Source organism: Chiloscyllium punctatum, chromosome 22 (genome assembly GCF_047496795.1).
Source record: "Chiloscyllium punctatum isolate Juve2018m chromosome 22, sChiPun1.3, whole genome shotgun sequence".
In the NCBI taxonomy this organism is placed as follows: domain Eukaryota; kingdom Metazoa; phylum Chordata; class Chondrichthyes; order Orectolobiformes; family Hemiscylliidae; genus Chiloscyllium; species Chiloscyllium punctatum.
In genome coordinates, this window is record NC_092760.1 from 63,696,906 (window position 1) to 63,715,744 (window position 18,839).

The 18,839-nt window shown below is 41.3% G+C and overlaps 1 protein-coding gene across 10 annotated transcripts in view; it reads right to left on the reverse strand.

Annotated features, from left to right (window-relative positions):
• Positions 1 to 18,839, reverse strand: part of ppfibp2b (PPFIA binding protein 2b) — a 268,409-nt gene that overhangs the window by 167,214 nt on the left and 82,356 nt on the right. Inside the window, exon 1 of one of the 10 annotated variants that reach the window (XM_072592530.1) lies at positions 15,554 to 15,682. The exons of the other annotated variants lie outside the window; for them this stretch is intronic. The gene's annotated coding sequence lies outside the window, so the exon portion shown is untranslated. Of the gene's footprint in view, positions 1 to 15,553; positions 15,683 to 18,839 lie in introns of those variants that run through there. 10 annotated transcript variants of the gene reach the window in all.

The window sequence follows — 18,839 nt, forward strand, 5'->3', positions numbered from 1 at the left end:
GAACAAAGGATTTTGTAGACTTAACATATCAGGATTAACAGCCAAAGTTCTGAAGGATCCTCAAAAGACATGCACCATATTAAAGGCCAATTCAGAGTCAGATTAAACTCCTGCATCATTGACTCGCATCGATGTCTACAGACCACTCGGCAGGCGCGGTGTAAAGGGTTCATTGTAGTTTTTCAGGTAGGGAGCTAGCAAACAGATTGAGTTAGTAATTGCATTCACTCTCTTGGAAGCTTCCCAGAAAGATTCACTTGATAAACTCAAAACTTGTCATGTCAAAGAGCTAATGGAGATCTATTACAGAATAACCTTGCAGGTGAACAAATTTCACAGTATCTAGCTGCAAGTTCATTGACTGACAATCATTAGAACACCCAAATTCATTAAAGACTTGTGGAAGGAATAGCCTCTGCATATAACAAGGAAATGTCCAACTCTCATTCAACTTTGCAACGCATATGAAAGGAAAGTCCATTAACAGAGTCAGTGCTGTAGAGGAAATGAAAATATAGCTACAAACTAGTCCCACACAAGGAGTATCTTCAAGTATCAATAACAGCTCTGTATCCCAGAGTATAAGTGATCAACAAACCATTAGTCACAATTCATGGAATCAGAGAGACAGAGGTCACAGATTCATCAGAGAGGAGTCTGAAACTGTGACACCCGAAACGTCAACCTCTCCACCTCCTGATGCTGCCTGGCTTGCTGTGGTCTTCCAGCCTCCTGCCTGTCTACTTTGGATTCCAGCATCTGCAGTGTTTTGTTTCTAATCATGATTGAATGGCAGAGCAGAATCAATGGGCTGAATGGCCTAATTTCTGTTCCTACATCTTATGGTCTTACAGGTAAGGATTCATTGAAACACAAGGAACATCAAAATCATTTAACAGTCATTCCTTCAGAAATAAATGCCAGTAATGATACTGAAGTGAAAGAACTCAAGGAAGTCATGAAAAATAAACCAATGACCGATACAACAAGTAGAAGAGGTCCAGACTTCAAAAGAAAACAAAGGTGAAAACCAGTCAAACAGATTGGAATATTAGAGCAGATTATGAGATCAACTAATCTGGACTAACAGAAGGATAAAATATAGATCCAATTAGAAGAACCTAGAAAGTAAAAAAAGTTAAAATTAAAGCTTCAAAATGAGTTGACAACTCAAACAAAACTGCAAATACCAGAAGATTTGATCAACTCAAAGATAGCTTAAGGAATGAGATCAGTCGATGGCTAAATCTAGAACAAATCCTGATACATTACAGACAAATTAAGCAACTTCTGGAACAGTAACTGCATTCTGCTGGAGCTCCGAAAGGTTGTAGTTTCAAATAAATCGGTTGGACTGTAACCTGGTGTTGTGTGATTTTTGATGAAGAAAAGTCTGACAGCACAAGCATAATGACAGGCATCACTAATGACTGTGGAAATCAAATAATACCTCCAGACAGAATCACCATCATAAGATCCAGGCATATCAGCAAATTACCTATACGAAATAATGACTATCCAGCTCTCTAGCTATCCTAAATACAGTAGTTAGATTTCATTGTGGAAAGGAGGGAGTGTTGTACATGTACCTTACCTTTAAGGGAGTTCATCTTTGAAAGATCTCCATGAGCAATATCCTATCAATGTTGTGACTCTGCCTGATAGGTGGTCTATTGGTTTGCAACACACACACACACACACACAGTTTGTTATAACAACTGTTTTAAAACTTGTAATACGTTTGACTATTTTAAATAGACTCACCCACCTAGATGAATAATCAATTAGACTATTATTACTACTAACAGGACAGTGGTGAAGTAGAATTGGGATTGTCAGCTTATAATGTGAAACCGGCTGTGCTTTTCTAGCACCGCACTTTTTGACTCTGCTCTCCAGCACCTACAGTCCTCACTTTCTCCTAAAATGTGAAAACTGACATGTTATTGGGTGATGTCACCAAGGGGCAAATATAATTGTAAAATACGAAGGGGTCAATGATTTGCCCTTGGTGAACAAGGTAACAGCGGGAAGAAATTTCATTGCAAATAGTACTCTGGCTCCAATCAGGAATTTTTGATGAAATGGGCGGCACGGTGGCACAGTGGTTAGCACTGCTGCCTCACAGCGCCAGAGACCCGGGTTCAATTCCCGCCTCAGGCGACTGTCTGTGTGGAGTTTGCACATTCTCCCTGTGTCTGCGTGGGTTTCCTCCCACAGTCAAAGATGTGCAGGTCAGGTGAATTGGCCATGCTAAATTGCCCGTATTGTTAGGTAAGGGGTAAATGTAGGGGTATGGGTGGGTTGCGCTTCGGCATGGATTTGTTGGGCCGAAGGGCCTGTTTCCACACTAAGTAATCAAATCTAATCTAGTCTAAATCAGGCAGATAAAAGGTTGCATTCTGAAAGCAGCCTTATACAGTTGAATGACACCAAAGAATGATACATTCAAGGAGGATGATACAGAAAATAGCACAAAAGATAGGTTGAGAAGGATGAAGGATGATACTTTCTCCATGACAGCATTCCAGCCACAGTCTATTTGCCAACCAATAAGCATCCTCTTCTCTACTTATACAAACAGATTTTTTGAAATTCGCATTCTTGCACTAGTGTTGATGACCATAGGAGGGTTAACTTCAGGAAAAATATCGCTCTTAAGGACATAGGCTTGAATTTCACCAAGGTAACTGGTGAAATTCACATATAATACAAACCTGGATGAAAAAGCTAACCTAATGGAGGTACAGCTGATTGGCTTAAAAACCCATCGGATGAAAAGTCCCAACCTGAAATGTTAACCTTCCTGCTCCACTGATGCTGCTTGACCAGCTGTGCTTTTCTCAGCTCCACATTTTATCAACTCTAACTTTCCAGCATCTGCAGTCCTCGCTACCTCTAAACTGCGTAAAACCCCATCTGGATCACTAATATCCTATAAGGACAAATCTCCAACTTTTACCCAGTCTGATCTGCATGCAACTCCATATTCACAGTGAAATGGTTGACTCTTAAACATCCTCTGCATAATTAGGGATGAGCAATAAATGCTGGCCTAGCTAGTATGTAAAAATATGTAAAGAGAATTCACTATTGGTAAGTACAAATAGTAGTGGAATGGGAATAATTTGATGGCTCTTTCAAAGACATGGCATTGGCTACATGAGTTTAACAGCCTTTTGTGTTCTCTCATTTTATGATAGTGTGTGTTTGGAGAAACATAGCTCTACATAGTATATTGTGTGCCCAGTATCACAGGTGCCAGTTTTCACCCAAGTAGATTCATTTCACGTGATATCAAGAGACAGTTGAAGGCACAAAATATTGCAAAGGCTATGGACCATTTCCAGCAATAGTACTGAAGACTTGTGCTCCAAAACCTGCCACTCCTAGTCAAGCTGTTCCAGTGCAGTTACATCATTGGCATCTTACAGTATGGAAAATTGCCCAGATATGCAGGCCAATTACTGCCCCATCAATCCACTCTTGATCAAAGTAATGGAAAGTGTCACCAACAGTGCCACCACGCAGCACCTGCTCAGCAATAACCTGCCCAGTGATGCCCAGTTTGAATTCCAGAGACACTCCGCTACTGACCTTGTTACTTCACCAGTTCAAATGAGAACAGCTAGTGCAACTGAATTCCAGAAGTGAGGTGAGAGAATCAGCCCTCATATCAAGGCCACACTAGACCAAGTGTGAGGAAAACTGGAATTACAGGGAATCAGGGATGGAAATCCCTGTCCACTGATTGGAGTCACACCTGGCACATGGTTGTTATCGTTGGAAATCAGTCACCTCAGCCACAGAACATCTCTTCAGGAATTCCTCAGGGTAGGTGTCCAGAAATGTGGTAAGCTACATTCATGCCATACAAATATATAGCAATGACCATGTCCAATAAGAGTTGCAATCTAACTATCATCCCTTGACATTCAATGGCATTACCATTACCACATCCCTCATTAACATCCTGAGGTTACTACTGAACAGAAACTGAGCTGGACTTGCCATGTAAATATAGTGACAAAGTGCAGGTCAAAAGCTAGGAATACTGTGGTGAATAACTCACCTCCTGACTCCCCAAAGCCTGTCCATCATCGACAAAAGCACAAATCAATGTGTGATGAAACACTCCTCACTTGTCTGCATGAATGCATTTGCAATAACATTCAAGTAGTTTGACACCATCCAGGACAAAGAAGCCCGCTTGATTGGCATCACTTCGATAAAAATCCACTTCCTGCATGCGCAACACACTGTAGCATTGTGAAACATCTACAAGATGCACTGCAGAAATCACTTATGACAACTTTCATCGAGGGGGACAAGAGCAGGAGCCAATGATGTTCCCTTGTCTGAAAGTTCCCCTCAAAGCCACTCACCAACCTGACTGACATATTGTCTTTCCTTCATTGTTGCGATCTTAAAGTCCTGGCATTCCCACCCTAACTGGATTGTGGTTCTTATCTATAGCACATGGACTGCAGCATTTTAAGATGCCAGTTTACTACTACCTTCCCAGGGACAACTAGGCATGGGCAATAAATGCTGGCCCAGCCAGCAGCACCTAAATCCCACAAGTGAATAAAAGATTAATATGTAATCCTGAGTTTTACCACAAAAGAGATGAATCAATTAGTAGCTTACATTTCGTTTGGACATGTAGATTTAAATCCTTTAAATGCAAGAATTAATTACAAAAGCATCATTTCTTACATCAAAAACAGACTAGGACTGCCTTAGTGTTAAGGGCTCAGATGGAGAGGAATTTGTTTAAGTGCGTACTAAGAACATTTTCTGATTCAGTATGTGGATGTACCTACTAGAAAACTTGACCTATTCGGGGGAAATAAAGCAGGGCAGGTGACTGAGGTGACGATAAGGGAGCACTTTGGGGCCAGCGACCATAATTCTATTTGTTTTAAAATAGTGATGGTAAAGGATAGACCAGATCAAAACAGTTGAAGCTCTAAATTGGAAGGTGGCTAATTTTGACAGCATTAGGCAAGAACTCTCAAAAGCTGATTAGGAACAGATGTTCACAGGTAAAAATGGACAGCTGGAAAATGGGAAGCCTTCAGAAATGAGATAACAAGAATCCAGAGACAGTATATTCCTGTTCGGGTGAATGAATAGGCTGGTAGGTATAAGGAATGCTGGATGACTAGAGAAATTGATGGTTTGGTTAAGAGAGAGAGGAAGCATATGGCAGGTATAGACAGGATAGATCGAGTGAATCCTTAGAAGACTATAAAGGAAGTAGGAGTATACTTGAGAGAGAAATCAGGAGGGCCAGAAGGGGACATGAGATAGCTTTGGCAAACAGAGTTCAGGAGAATCCAAATGGTTTTTATAAATACATTAAGGACAAAAGGATAACTCAGAGAATAGGGCCCCTTAAAGATCAGCAAGGCAGCCTTTTTGTAGAGCCGCATGAGATACTAAATGAGTATTTTGCATCAGTGTTTACTGTGGAGAAGGACAGGGAAGATACACAATGTGGAGAAATAGGTGGTGACATCTTGAAAAATGTCCAAATTACAGAGGAGAAAGTGCTGGATGTCTTGAAATGCATAAAAGGTGGATAAATCCTCAGGACCTGCTCAGGTGTACCCTAGAACTCTGTGGGAAATTAGGGAAGTGATTGCTGGGCCCCTTGCTGAGATATTTGTATCATCGATAGTCACAGTTGAAGTGCCAGAAGACTGGAAGTTGGCTAACCTGGTACCATTATTTAAGAAAGGTGGTAAAGAAAACCCCAGGGAACCATAGACAAGTGACACTGATGTTTGTGGTGGGCAAGCTGTTGGAGGGAATCCTGAGGGACAGGATTTACACATATTTGGAAAGCCAAGGATTGATCAGGGATTGTCAAGATGGCTTTGTGCATGGGAAATCATGTCTCATGAACTTGATTGAATTTTTTTGAAAAAGTAACAAAGAGGACTAATGAGGGCAGAGTGGTGGATGTAATCTATATGGATTTCAGTAAGATGCTCAACAAGGTTCCCCATGGGAGACTGGTTAGCAAGGTTCGATCTCAAAATACACGGAGAACTAGCCATTTGGATACAGAACTAGCTTAAAAAGATAGAAGAGGAGAGGGGGTGGTGGTGGAGGGTCTTTTCAGAATGGAGGCATGTGACCAGTGGTGCGCCACAAGGATTGGTGCTGGGTCCACTACTTTTCATCATTTATATAAATAATTTGGATATGAACATAGGAGGTATAGTTAGTACATTTGCAGATGACACCAAAATTGGAAGTGCAGTGGACAGCAAAGAAGGTTACCTCCGATTACAATGGAATCTTGATCAGAAGAGCCAATTGGCTGAAGAGTGGAATTAAAATTTAGATACATGTGAGGTGCTGCATTTTGGGAAAGCAAATCAGAGCAAGTATTATACACTTAGTGGTAAGGTCCGAGGGAGTGTTGCTGAACAAATAGGCCTTAGAATGCATGTTCATTGCTCCTTGAACGTGGAGTCACAGGTAGATAGGATAGTGAAGGGAGCATTTGGTATGCTTTCCTTTATTGGTCAGATTAGAGTACAGGAGTTGGGAGATCATGTTGTGGCTGTACAGGATATTGATCAGGCTACTTTTGCAATTCTGGTCTCCTTCCTATCGGAAAGGTATTGTGAAACTTGAAAGTGTTCAGAAAAGAGTCACAAGCATGTTTCCAGGGTTGAAAGATTTGAGCCGAATAGGCTGGGGCTGTTTTCCCTGGAGCGTCAAAAGATGAGGGGTGACCTTTTAGGAGTTTTATAAAATCATGAGGGACATTGATAGGATAAATAGACAAAGTCTTGTCTCTGTGGGGGAGGGGGGGGGGGGGGGGCAGGTGGAAGAGTCCAGAACTAGAGGGCATATGTTTAGGGTGAGAGGGGAAGATGTAAAAAGGGACCTAAGGGGCAACCTTTTCATGCAGAGGGTGGTATGGGTATGGAATGAGCTGCCAGAGGATGTGGAGGAGGCTGATACAATTGTGACATTTAAAAAGGCATCGGGATGGGCATATGAATAGGAAGGGTTTAGAGGGATATAGGCCAAGTGCTGGCAAATTTCTAGTAACTATAGGCCAGTGAGTCTCACGTCTGTTGTGGGCAAAGTCTGAGAGAGAATTGTAAGGGATAGGATTTATGCACATCTGGATAAGAATAATGTGATCAAGGATAGTCAGCATGGTTTTGTGAAGGGCAGGTCGTGCCTCACAAACCTTATTGAATTCTTTGAGAAGGTGACTAAGGAGGTAGATGAGGGGAAAGCGGTAGATGTGGTATATATGGATTTTAGTAAGGCGTTTGATAAGGTCCCCCATGGTAGGCTACTGCAGAAAATACAGAGATATGGCATTGAGGGTGAGTTGGAGGCTTGGATTAGGAATTGGCTGGCTGGAAGAAGACAGAGGGTAGTAGTTGATGGCAAAGGCTCATCTTGGAGTGCCGTCACTAGCGGTGTTCCGCAAGGATCTGTTTTGGGACCATTGCTGTTTGTCATTTTTATAAATGACCTGGAGGAAGGGTTAGAAGGTTGGGTGAGCAAGTTTGCGGATGATACGAAAGTCGGAGGAGTTGTAGACAGTGAGGAAGGATGTGGCAGGTTACAGCGGGATATAGAGAAGCTGCAGAGCTGGGCAGAAAGGTGGCAAATGGAGTTCAATGTAGCTAAGTGTGAGGTGATTCACTTTGGTAAGAGTAATAAAAAGATGGGGTACTGGGCTAATGGTCGGATACTTGGTAGTGTGGAAGAGCAGAGGGATCTTGGTGTCCATGTACACAGATCTCTGAAAGTTGCCACCCAGGTAAATAGTGCAGTGAAGAAGGCATATGGCGTACTGGCTTTTATTGGTAGAGGAATTGAGTTCCGGAGTCCTGAGGTCATGCTGCAGTTGTATAAGACTCTGGTGCGGCCGCATCTGGAATATTGTGTGCAGTTTTGGTCGCCATACTATAGGAAGGATGTGGAGGCACTGGAACGGGTGCAGAGGAAGTTTACCAGGATGTTGCCTGGTATGGTAGGAAGATCCTATGAGGAAAGGCTGAGGCCCTTGGGGTTGTTTTCATTGGAGAAAAGAAGGTTTAGGGGTGACTTGATAGAGGTGTACAAGATGATTAGGGGGTTAGATAGGGTTGACAGTGAGAACCTTTTTCCACGTATGGAGTCAGCTATTACAAGGGGGCATAGCTTTAAATTAAGGGGGGGTAGATATCGGACTGATGTTAGGGGTAGGTTCTTCACTCAGCGAGTCGTAAGTTCATGGAATGCCCTGCCAGTAGCAGTAGTGGACTCTCCCTCTTTATGGGTATTTAAGCGGGCATTGGATAGGTATATGGAGGATAGTGGGTTAGTGTAGGTTAGGTGGGCTTTGATCGGCGCAACATCGAGGGCCGAAGGACCTGTACTGCGCTGTTATGTTCTATGTTCTATGTTCTAAATGGGACTAGATTAGGTTAGGACATCTGGTTGGCATAAACTAGTCGGACTAAAAGATCTGTTTCCGTGCTGTATATCTCTATGACTCTATAAATAACAAAAGAACAGCATAGTCACTCTTCAAAATACAAACTCTTCCCAAGTATACATCTGAAGTTGAGTGAGTGGTTTGTCCAGTCAGTCAGCCACGGACAGACAATAACACTCAAACCAGCAAATAAACAAACAATTGTTGACATTGTGCTGACAAGATACTGAGTGCTCAATTGTTAATTGCATGCATGCTAATCCTAACTGATGAGAATCATAATCAGATCATCACTACACTGATGGCTCCAAAATTTGATAAAAGAATTTAAAAGAAATCAAAGTTGCTTGCATTTTTTTTTTCCTCTACTCATTCTTCTACAGTAAGATTATTATAAATAGCCATAGCTTTATTCTTGCCTCCCAGAATGCAAATAATTTGTGTTTAGGTAGTTCCTTTAAAATAGTAAAATGTTCTTAAGAACCTCACAGCAGCATAATCAAACAAAATTGAATACTAAGCCACACAAGGAGATATTAAGACAGGAGGAGGGAGGGAGATTCTAAGTTTCTTGAAGGTGGAGGAAGACAAGTTTGGAAAGGAAGCTCTGAGCTCAGCATTATATATAATATATTATATATATAGTGTGGATAAATGAATCATGTAATGAAAGTGGCCAGAACTGGAGGAGTGCAGAGGTCTCTGAAGATAGTCAGAAAGGTGGTCACTCTTCACATTCTGCACACTGCCAAACTTGCCAAAGTTAATATTGAAACCATGAATGTACTTGGAAACAGATTAATATATGGAAATCCAAACAGTCCCCAAATCCTTACAAGTTCAACAGTTAAATATACATTAATGGTGCTGTTAATACAACTGCATGAATTAGGGTAGATGCAGAGAAACAAAGGGATGCAAGTATTAAAGTATCAGATTATTTTGCTCCTTGGTCAATATTTAAATCCTTGGTTGCAAAAACAGATTTAAAATACTACATTTAGCTATTTTCAGTTACCAAATCAATTAGATAGTGAAATTTTAAAAGAATTAATAGATGTAGTTATTCAGTAAATATCTTGAATTCTAGAGCACATTTAAGATGAACTTGCATGCATTAATTTTGCGCACTAGTTGTGTGATGCAGCTAAACATTTTGACAGAGTAAGGTATTGTAGTATCTATGAATCTCCAGACTAGCAGCCCAGAAGTCCCACAATACTAAATTAATCATTCGATAACAAACTTTTAAGAGGCTTGCCACTGTTTTCTTCAGGAGAGGGCACCTTCTAACCTTTCGTGGACTTGCCTAAATGTCTCACCAGTCTAGCACAATTTGAACACCCTCAAGAGATTGACAGTCGAGCAAAATGATGAACGCCAGCATTGCTGGAACTCCCATTAACTTAACACATTTATGAATCTTCAGGAGAGCACAGGCAGACAACACCACTGATTGCAGTGAGGCACAGAAGCTATTGAACCTTGTGACTTCTCAAAAAAAGTCCTATTCCAAAGTCTTGAGCATCAAGGTTCCATTGGTCCCAAGTGTAATGTCTCGCATCAAACCACATAGAAACCGAAGCAGACTAATTCATGGAAGATAGGGGTGTCGTGATGACAGTACTGTACTAGAAACCCAGAGGCCTCCCTGGACTAATCCAGCAACAGGAGTTCAAATCAGACTATGGTAGATAGTGAAATTTGAATTCAACGTACAAGAAAGTCTAGAGCAAAAACCTGGCTGAAATGGTACCAAGTAACCATTCTTGATTCAGGAGCAAATTATTGCAGATGCTGGAATCTGTACTGAAAACAAAAAAAAAAATGCTGGAAATCAGAGTAGATCAGGCAGCATCCACGGAGAGCATGCAAGCTGGTTTTGAAATGTTAGCTTGCTTTCTCTCTCCGTAGATACTGCCCTTTCCATGGTTATAACCAGCATTGTGTGTTTCCAACCACCGTCGATTGTTGTTAAAAAAACCATCTCACATTCTAATGTTATTTGGGAAGGAAATCTGCCATCCTTACCTGCTCTGGCCTATATGTGACCCCTGACCTGCTATTTGGGCAGTTAAGGGATGGATAACAAATGCAGGCCCAGCCATTGGTATCTTCATTCCATGGATTTTTTTTTTTAAAAAGAGGAAGTCCTCTGACTATTTTGTCGTTTATGACATTATGGTTGGTATTGCAACTTGCAAATTGCACACCACTGCAATTTCCCCTCTCACATGATCAACCACACCCTCCAGCTCATCTCCTCACTTCCTCACCTCCGCCCTTGAACCCGATCTCTCCAACTGCAACAAGGATAGAACCCCCTAGTTCTCACCTTTCACCCCACTACTAATCTCTGGGTGCAGTGCATTATCCTCCATCATATCTGCCACCTACAAATCAGACCCCACTACTAGAGGTATATTTCCTTCCCCTCCTCTTTCAGCATTCTGCAGAGACCATTTCCTCCATGACTCCCTCTTTAGGTCCACACCCCCAGCCAACCCACCCTCCACTCTTGGACCTTCCCTTCCATCTCAACAGGTGTAAAACCTGCACCCACACTTCTCCCCCTCACCTCCAAAGGCCCCAAAAAGGATCTTTTCACATCCAGAGAATTTCCCACATATCCACCCACCTCAGCGAGTGCGCTTGTTGCTCTCGATGTGACCTCCTGTACATTGGGGCAGCAGGATGCCAACTTGTGGAATGGTTCAGGAAACATCTGAGGGACACATCCAACGAGCCCACCACCCTGTGGCCAACCTCTACTCCCCCTCTGCCAAGGGCATACAGGTTCTGGGCCTCCTCCACCTCCAAATCCAAGCCATCAGACAACTGGAGGAAGAACACATCTTCTGCCTTGGGATCCTTCAACTACACATCAACTTCGCTAATTTCCAAATCTCCCCTCCCCCACCTTATCCCGGATCCAACCCGGCACTGCCCTTTTGACCTCTCCACCTTCCATTCCATCCTCCCACTTGACCTCTCACTATTATCCCCAACCTGTATCTAAATATCACCTTCCCAGTTACCTTCCCCCAGCCCCACCACCCCTCCACGTTCCTGATGAAGGGCCTATGCCGGAAACGTTAACTCTCCTGCTCCTCGAATGCTGCAAGACCTGGTGCGCTTTTCCAGTGCCACACCTTTTGACTCTGTGCTTGCCTTTGACTCCTATCCCTTAATCTTTCCCAACAAAAATCTCAGATTCAAACTTAATAACTGATCTAGCATCATGTCATTTGTGCACAAATGTCTTCTAATTTTACACCTAAAAGCTCCAACATCAAGCATTTACGCTACACCCTCAATCCTGGCGAACACCAATCTATGGAAATAGTTTCTCTTTGCTCATCTTATCTATTCTCCATAATGTTTTGCTATGGAGATTGAGTACAGGAATTCTATCCTACACACTGGTCAATATTTAGCCCTCAAATAACCTAAAAGCAGATTTTCTGATTATCTATCTCAGTACAGTTTGAAAAATTTTGCTGGGCGCATGTTATTATAACTGACAAGATGTGGCATCCAGTGACAACGCTTCATCTGTTTGAAAGCAACTTGAGATATCCTTTGGTCATTAAAGGTACAGCATAAAAGCAGAACATTCTTGGTTTACCTCAATACCAAATACTCACAAATGCACTGAAGCATGCAAGATGTAATCTCTTTCAACACTTAGCTGCGCAGGTATTGTGTTACTTGTTGACAGGTTTCACCACTGACTCTCTAAACACGTAAGTTGTTTGGCACAATTTCAGCAGTTCAGAAGGTGGTTAGAAGATGGAAATCTCAACAGCAGACTCTTGTTGAGAGCAAGCTTGCACCTAAGATATACCTTCAACATATTAAAATGTCCTAAGGCACTTCACAGTCATGATTATTAAACAACATTTGACACCCAATGACATAAGCAGATATTTGGAGAGGTGAGCAAAGTAAGTGATCAAGTAAGAGTGTGAGATGGAGGCAAGAAGTCAGAATTAGAAAAGACTTATTTACCATGCAGGGTGGAGAGTCTGCATGTGATTATAAAGACAGGGAGGTGCATAGCTGGAGGGACATTGGAAAGAATGAGAACTTTTGAACACAAGAATTTTAGAATATAGAACAATACAGCGCAGTACAGGCCCTTCGGCCCTTGACGTTGTGCCAATCTGTGAACTAACCTAAGCCGATCCCCCTACACTATCCCACCATCATCCATATGCTTATCCAAGGATTCTTAAGTGTCCCTAATGTGGCCAAGTTAACTACACTGACAGTCAGGGCATTCCACACCCTTATCACTGAATAAAAAACCTGCCTCTGACATCTGTCTTAAATCTGTCACTTCTCAATTTGCAGCTATGCTCCCTTGTACAAGTAGACGACATCATCATAGGAAAAAGACTAACTGTCCACCCCATCTAATCTTCTGATCATCTTGTAGGTCTCCATCAAATCCGCTCTTAGCCTTTCTTTCCAATGAGAACAGATCCAAGTCCCTCAGGCTTTCCTCAAAGACCTTCCCTCCAGACCAGACAAATCTCCTCTGCACCTTTTCCAATGCTTCCACATCCTTCCTGCAATGGGGTGACCAGAACTGCACACAATATTCCAAGGGAGTCTACACTAGCATTTTGTATAGTTGCAGCATGACACCACTGCTCTGGAACTCAATCCCTCTACCAATAAAACCTAACATACCGTATGCCTTCTTAACAGTACTATCAATCTGGTTATGCTTCATGAGACTTGGTAATAGGCTAAGTGATGGGCACATTTACGATGATGTCATCATGTTGGTTGATTATGGAAGATGAAAAGCTGGCTGAGAATTCATTGAAACAGTCAAGTCGAGAGGTAATTATGACACAGAGGAGTCTCTGCAGCAGAAGTAGGGGTAGTAAGAAACAATGCTGCAAAGATTCAAGTAGACTACCTTTGTGAAGGAGAGGATATGGAGTCAGAATTTCAACATAGGGCCAAAAGAGGGTGGTGAGAATAGTCTGGTTCAGCCTTAGGCAGGCAATCAGCAGGAAGGCCGATGGAATTGATGGAGAGTTTGAGTTATAAGGAAAGTATGGATAGGCTAGGACCTTTTTCGCACTGGAGCATCAGAGGTTGAGAGGTGGCCTTATAGAGGTTTATAAAGTCATGATAACCTTATCTATATAAGGTTAATGGTAGGCATCTTTTCCCTAGGATGAACATTCCAAGTCGAGCGGCATATTTTTAAGGTTAGAGGAGAGACATTTTTGAAAAGCTGAGGGACAATTTCTTTTTACGCAGAGGGTGGTTTGTGTGTGGAATGAACTTGAGGAAGTGGTGGATGTAGGATTAGTTACACCATTTAAAAAGACACTTAGATAAGTACATAAATAGGAGGGGTTTTAAAGGAACACGGGCTGGAGCAGGCAGATTGGAATCATGGTCAGCATGGACTGTTTGGACCAAAGACTCAGTTTCCATGCTGTATAAGTATGACTATAATGGCTTGGTAACACAGTTTATAATAGGGTTTGATGAGAATGGCTTTGGTCTTCAAAGATAGGATCTGAAGCTGGTGTGAAATAGCCTCCTCTGTACACAAATTCTTCTGACTTTAGACAGTAAGCTGACATCTGCATACAAAGAGTTAACAAAAGCAAAGATAAAAGTTAAAGGACAAGCATTGTGCTTCCTTCTCAAAACAGGAATTACAACTTAACTTCTTTGGAATTAGTTACTCCTTTCCATACATTAATATAAAGTTCTATTGATCAGCATTACTGGCAAACACGCTAGGTCCTGAATTTAAAACACTTTGGCACTAAAATTCTAGCCATTTTGTTAATAACTCAAAAGATAAAACATTAGCTTAATGTTCTTCAATAAACAGCAGGGAGTTCCTGTTCAAAATGCTGGCACAGTGCCTCCACTAAAAGATTTGTTAATGAACCAAATCTTCCTAAAAATAAAATATAGTGTTAAGCAACACATGCTGTTGTTAATGTGAAAAAGCAGCTAGCAATTTCAGGACTGCACTTGGCCGGGGGGGGGGGGGGGGGGGGGGGGGGGGGAGAAAAGAGAAACGTGTGGTGGTGGTGGAGGATGGAGGCACACCAAGTTTTGAATATCCAGAACTTGCAGGCCGTTCCTCTGTTAAATTTTACACAAATGACCTCTCACTTTCAACTTTTCTGATGATTTTAAAAAGGAGCTGCTGAATTTCAACATTAAAAATGGCCACAATAAATTAAATCTCTTTATTAAAAGAGTAAGTTCCCTTTTAAAAATGATGATTCCTAGCCTCGGAAGGATATAGCAAACTGTGCTGTCTCATCTGCTTCAAAAGTAAAAGTTTCTAAAATTTTAAAGAGATAGAATTTAAAGGTTTAAATGTTTCTTTTCCGTAGTGTGTGTTTTTTTCCTTTCAAGTCCAGTCTTTTCCTGGTCTCTGATTTGACTCCAATAACCCAATTTTCTTCTTAAGTTTATTTTCTGGTTTATTAAATCTTATTCGTTAAGGAGATACCTTGTTGCCCTTATGATATCAGCTCAATAGGTTTAGGACAAATGATATTCAAACTATCCAACAACAAAATATGCCTTGTGTCAGCAAGACATGGGCCAATATTCATAATGAATCGAGATGGTCAAGGATGCAGGAGTTTAGTATAGAACAAAAAATGTACAAACTCAAATTAGAACAAGACTTGGCTATCAATGTGAAAAACAGCAGCTTCACGCAGATCAAAACATTAACTCAATGTAAGGACTGTACTCCAAACACTTTGTATATTATCTTGAAGAATACACTGTTTAACAAAAAAAAACCTCTACCAAGTGTTGCCTGTTCATTAATTAGACCATATATTTTGGAATGGAGAGCAGCAGCCTGAATGGCTCAATATCCAATTCCTTCTTCTGCTGGAATTTTTTTTTAATCCAGACTGAACCTCCTCACACACAATTCAAGGGTGGGTAGAATACTGAACAATGCAACTTCAAAATGTGATTAATTCAAAACAGAAATGTGGAAAGTTGATAAAGATTTCTACAAATGTATAGACAGCTTATTTTAAAAAAAAAGGAAGATTTTTGTGTACTCACGCATGAAAAAAAGCAAATCAAGTCGAGCTTAATCTTAAATCAAATGATCATATCGCAATGCTCCCAGCTGTGCAGGATCAGAACCATGCCTTGCATCTCCAGTTCACCAGACAGTGACTCGCTGTCATACTATATCAGTGATTTACATGTGAACTCTGAAGAATGTGTCCTGCCCGCTCACTCCCAAAAGCTGGCAAAGGACCAGTTTCCCAACAGCTGCTATTAGACACAGCCCACAAAATGACAAGCCTTCATACACAAGACAAAATCTGCAGCCTATTGTGTCATATGTACCATCTTTAGTTTACAATCTTTTTATACTAATCATTAACATGGATTTGAAAATGTTTTCTCTTCCCATCACCACCACCCCGCCCCCTCCCCTTCTCCATTTCTCTTAACAGGTTTGCACGTCAGCACAAGGCTGTTGCAAATCACAGATGGGAGGGGATTAGTTTGGTTATAATGCTGACCATCTTGTGCATTGGATCGCCATTCATTTCTAAGTTTACCTCTGATCATTCCAGTGAGAGACAGGTTTCCAGATCCACTCCCTGCCTCAATTTGAATACTGAGCTGCACTAAAGTGTATAAGCCTGTAACCCCTTTTCTGTGGGCTGTTGGAACTGTTACTCATTTTGTTTGCACTTCAGTCACAAGCACCTGCTGACCCAGTATTGGGGAAGATAAATCAGAGGACCTCCTTATGGGTCTCTTCTTGAGCTTCTCCAAGGTAGCCATAAACTAGTCCAGGCCACTTGAGGTCCAGAAGGGCATCTGGCTGCCAAGTGCACTCTCCATTACAGATACCTTGCAACAGATATGCCCATGAACCCCCAGAGAGGGAGCACCCTGTCTACACAATTCTCAAGACCTTCCACAGAAAATAGGCACTGCAGAGGCATTAGAGTGCATTAGTTGCACACAAACATTTCAATCCAAATATTTTAATTTGAACATTTGATTATCATTCCAGTACCCCTTAAACGTCTGTTACCATATAATTTGATTCAATTTGGTTTAATTTGTTTCAACTGATTTTACAGAAATACAACTATTCATCCTCCATGGAAAGTGAATGAGCTCTCTGTAGCCTTCTATATCTAAGTACAATTAACATTCAGGAACAAAATCATAAGCTTACATTCGCAAAGCACATCACAGCTCATGCCATTCATTCAAAGCTCATGCAAATGATTTAATATTTAATATGCAGACACAGCAGTTAAAATCAACACGAAATGGAAATGAAGACTAGTTGATCTAGTTTTGTTCTGGCAGGGTTGGCCGAGGGAGGGATTTGAGCCCGAGGACACTAATACAATAGGTTCTTCAAATAGCTTAAATCCAACCTGAGCAGGCTTCAGTTTAACAAGGGCCAAGCTTGGTCATAAAACTGCATGACCAGATTTTTCCTGTCACGTTTACAAAACTTGGTTGAAGAGTTAAGCTGCTTTACCTCACAATTAACACTTTTCTTAAAAAAGAGAGCATAATTTGTTAGCTTATTCACCTCAAATGCATGGAACTGAAACAGGCTCCTTTGCCGCTTCTCCTACCACACTGAATCTAACCCAAAATCAATAAAATCTTTCATTCCTTTGTTTATCCTAAATTTGTCTAGCTTCCCTTTATTGTATTTATGCTGTTCATCTCAATACATCATTTTGGAACAGTGTTCCACTTTTCCACCAATCTCTCGCAAAAAAAAAGAGACTTCTCCTGATTTCCCTGTCAGACTTTTTAAATCAAAATATTTTCATGATCCTTTGGTTTTGGTTTCAGCACCAAGGGGAAACAATATCTTTATGCACACCCTTTTACAGGGCAACATCAGGCCACTCTTCAGCCGGTTTTCTATTGGCATGGGGGTTGGGGGAAAAAAGAGGGGGAAAAGGGAGGAAAGAAGAGAGTGGAGAAGAAACAGAGACTCAACAGGTTCAGGTGTTTATCAATATCTTTGACCTCTCAGGTCTTTTCAATTCAGGTCTTGTAGTGCTGGGGGAAAAAAAAAAGCTATAGCAAATGCAAAAACCAACAGGGACAGTGACCCACTCCAGGAAGCTATCAAATTAAATCTCTGTACACTGTTCTGCCCCTTGTGGCTTAGCTAACTTTTAGTTCCTGCATTCTAATGTTACTACCACCAGAAATTAAAATGAATATCCAAAATCAAGGTGAAAATCTGATTAACCAGAAACTGGCAATGAATCATTTTATTATTTGGACCCAATTTCCAATTCAGCATTTTCTACATTTTGGCATAAGGAACACAGTAAGACAGGATAGACTACTGCTCTAAATGGTATGTAGGAGCAAAGAGCTGGGTGTATATGCACACAAGTTATTAAAAAGGAGGCAGTTAAGAAGAGCACTGTTGAGAAAGCACAGAGTATCCTCTGCTCGGTCTTGAGGTTATTTAGTTCAGATGCCTGGTTTGTGATGTAGAGTGACACCAACAGTGATGGTTCAAATCCCATGACGACTGAGGTTGCCATGAAGACGACATTGCTCAACCTCAACCCTCCCTGAGATATAGTGACCCTCAGGCTAAACTTGCCACCAGTCTTCACTCTAAATGAGAGAGCAGCCCTTTATAACTATTACTTTACCTATAATTAATAGGGGCAGAGCATACAAGAGAGGAAATGCTGAGCCTATATAGCACACCAATTAAACCTCATCTGGACTACGGTGTATAATTCTCAGCACCTCACTTGCAGAAGTTATTGAATGTACCAGAAAGAATGCAAAAGATGTTTCCAAGAATGGCTTCAGGGATGAGAAACATCAGTTATGAAATTAGATTTCAGAGGTTGACACAGTCTCCTCTTTGTTTTCATTGAAGAGGAAAAGATTTGATTGAAAATAATGAGGGATCTGAACAGTAATCAGGGAGAAACTGTTCCCTCACAAAAGACTAAAAAAGGGATAGATTAAACTGATTTGAGAAAGTTGTAAATGCAATGAAAAACACTTCTCTCACGAACTAGTTTGGGTCTGGAATGTACTACTTGAAAACATGGTGGAGGCAGAGTTAAATCACGGCATTCAAGAGGTTAAACGTGTAGAGTTATTGGGAAAGGCTGGAAAATTACTTGATATCATGATCCCTGTTCAAAGAATCAGTACAAACACGAGGACTCGAATGGTGTGCTTTTGGACCGTAACAATTCTGAGGTTATTTCCATCAATGTAGCATTGAACATTACAGCACAGGAAGAGGCACTTTGACCCATTATGCTATCCTGCTAGTACAAACCTCCTGGCTCTTTCCTCAAAGCAC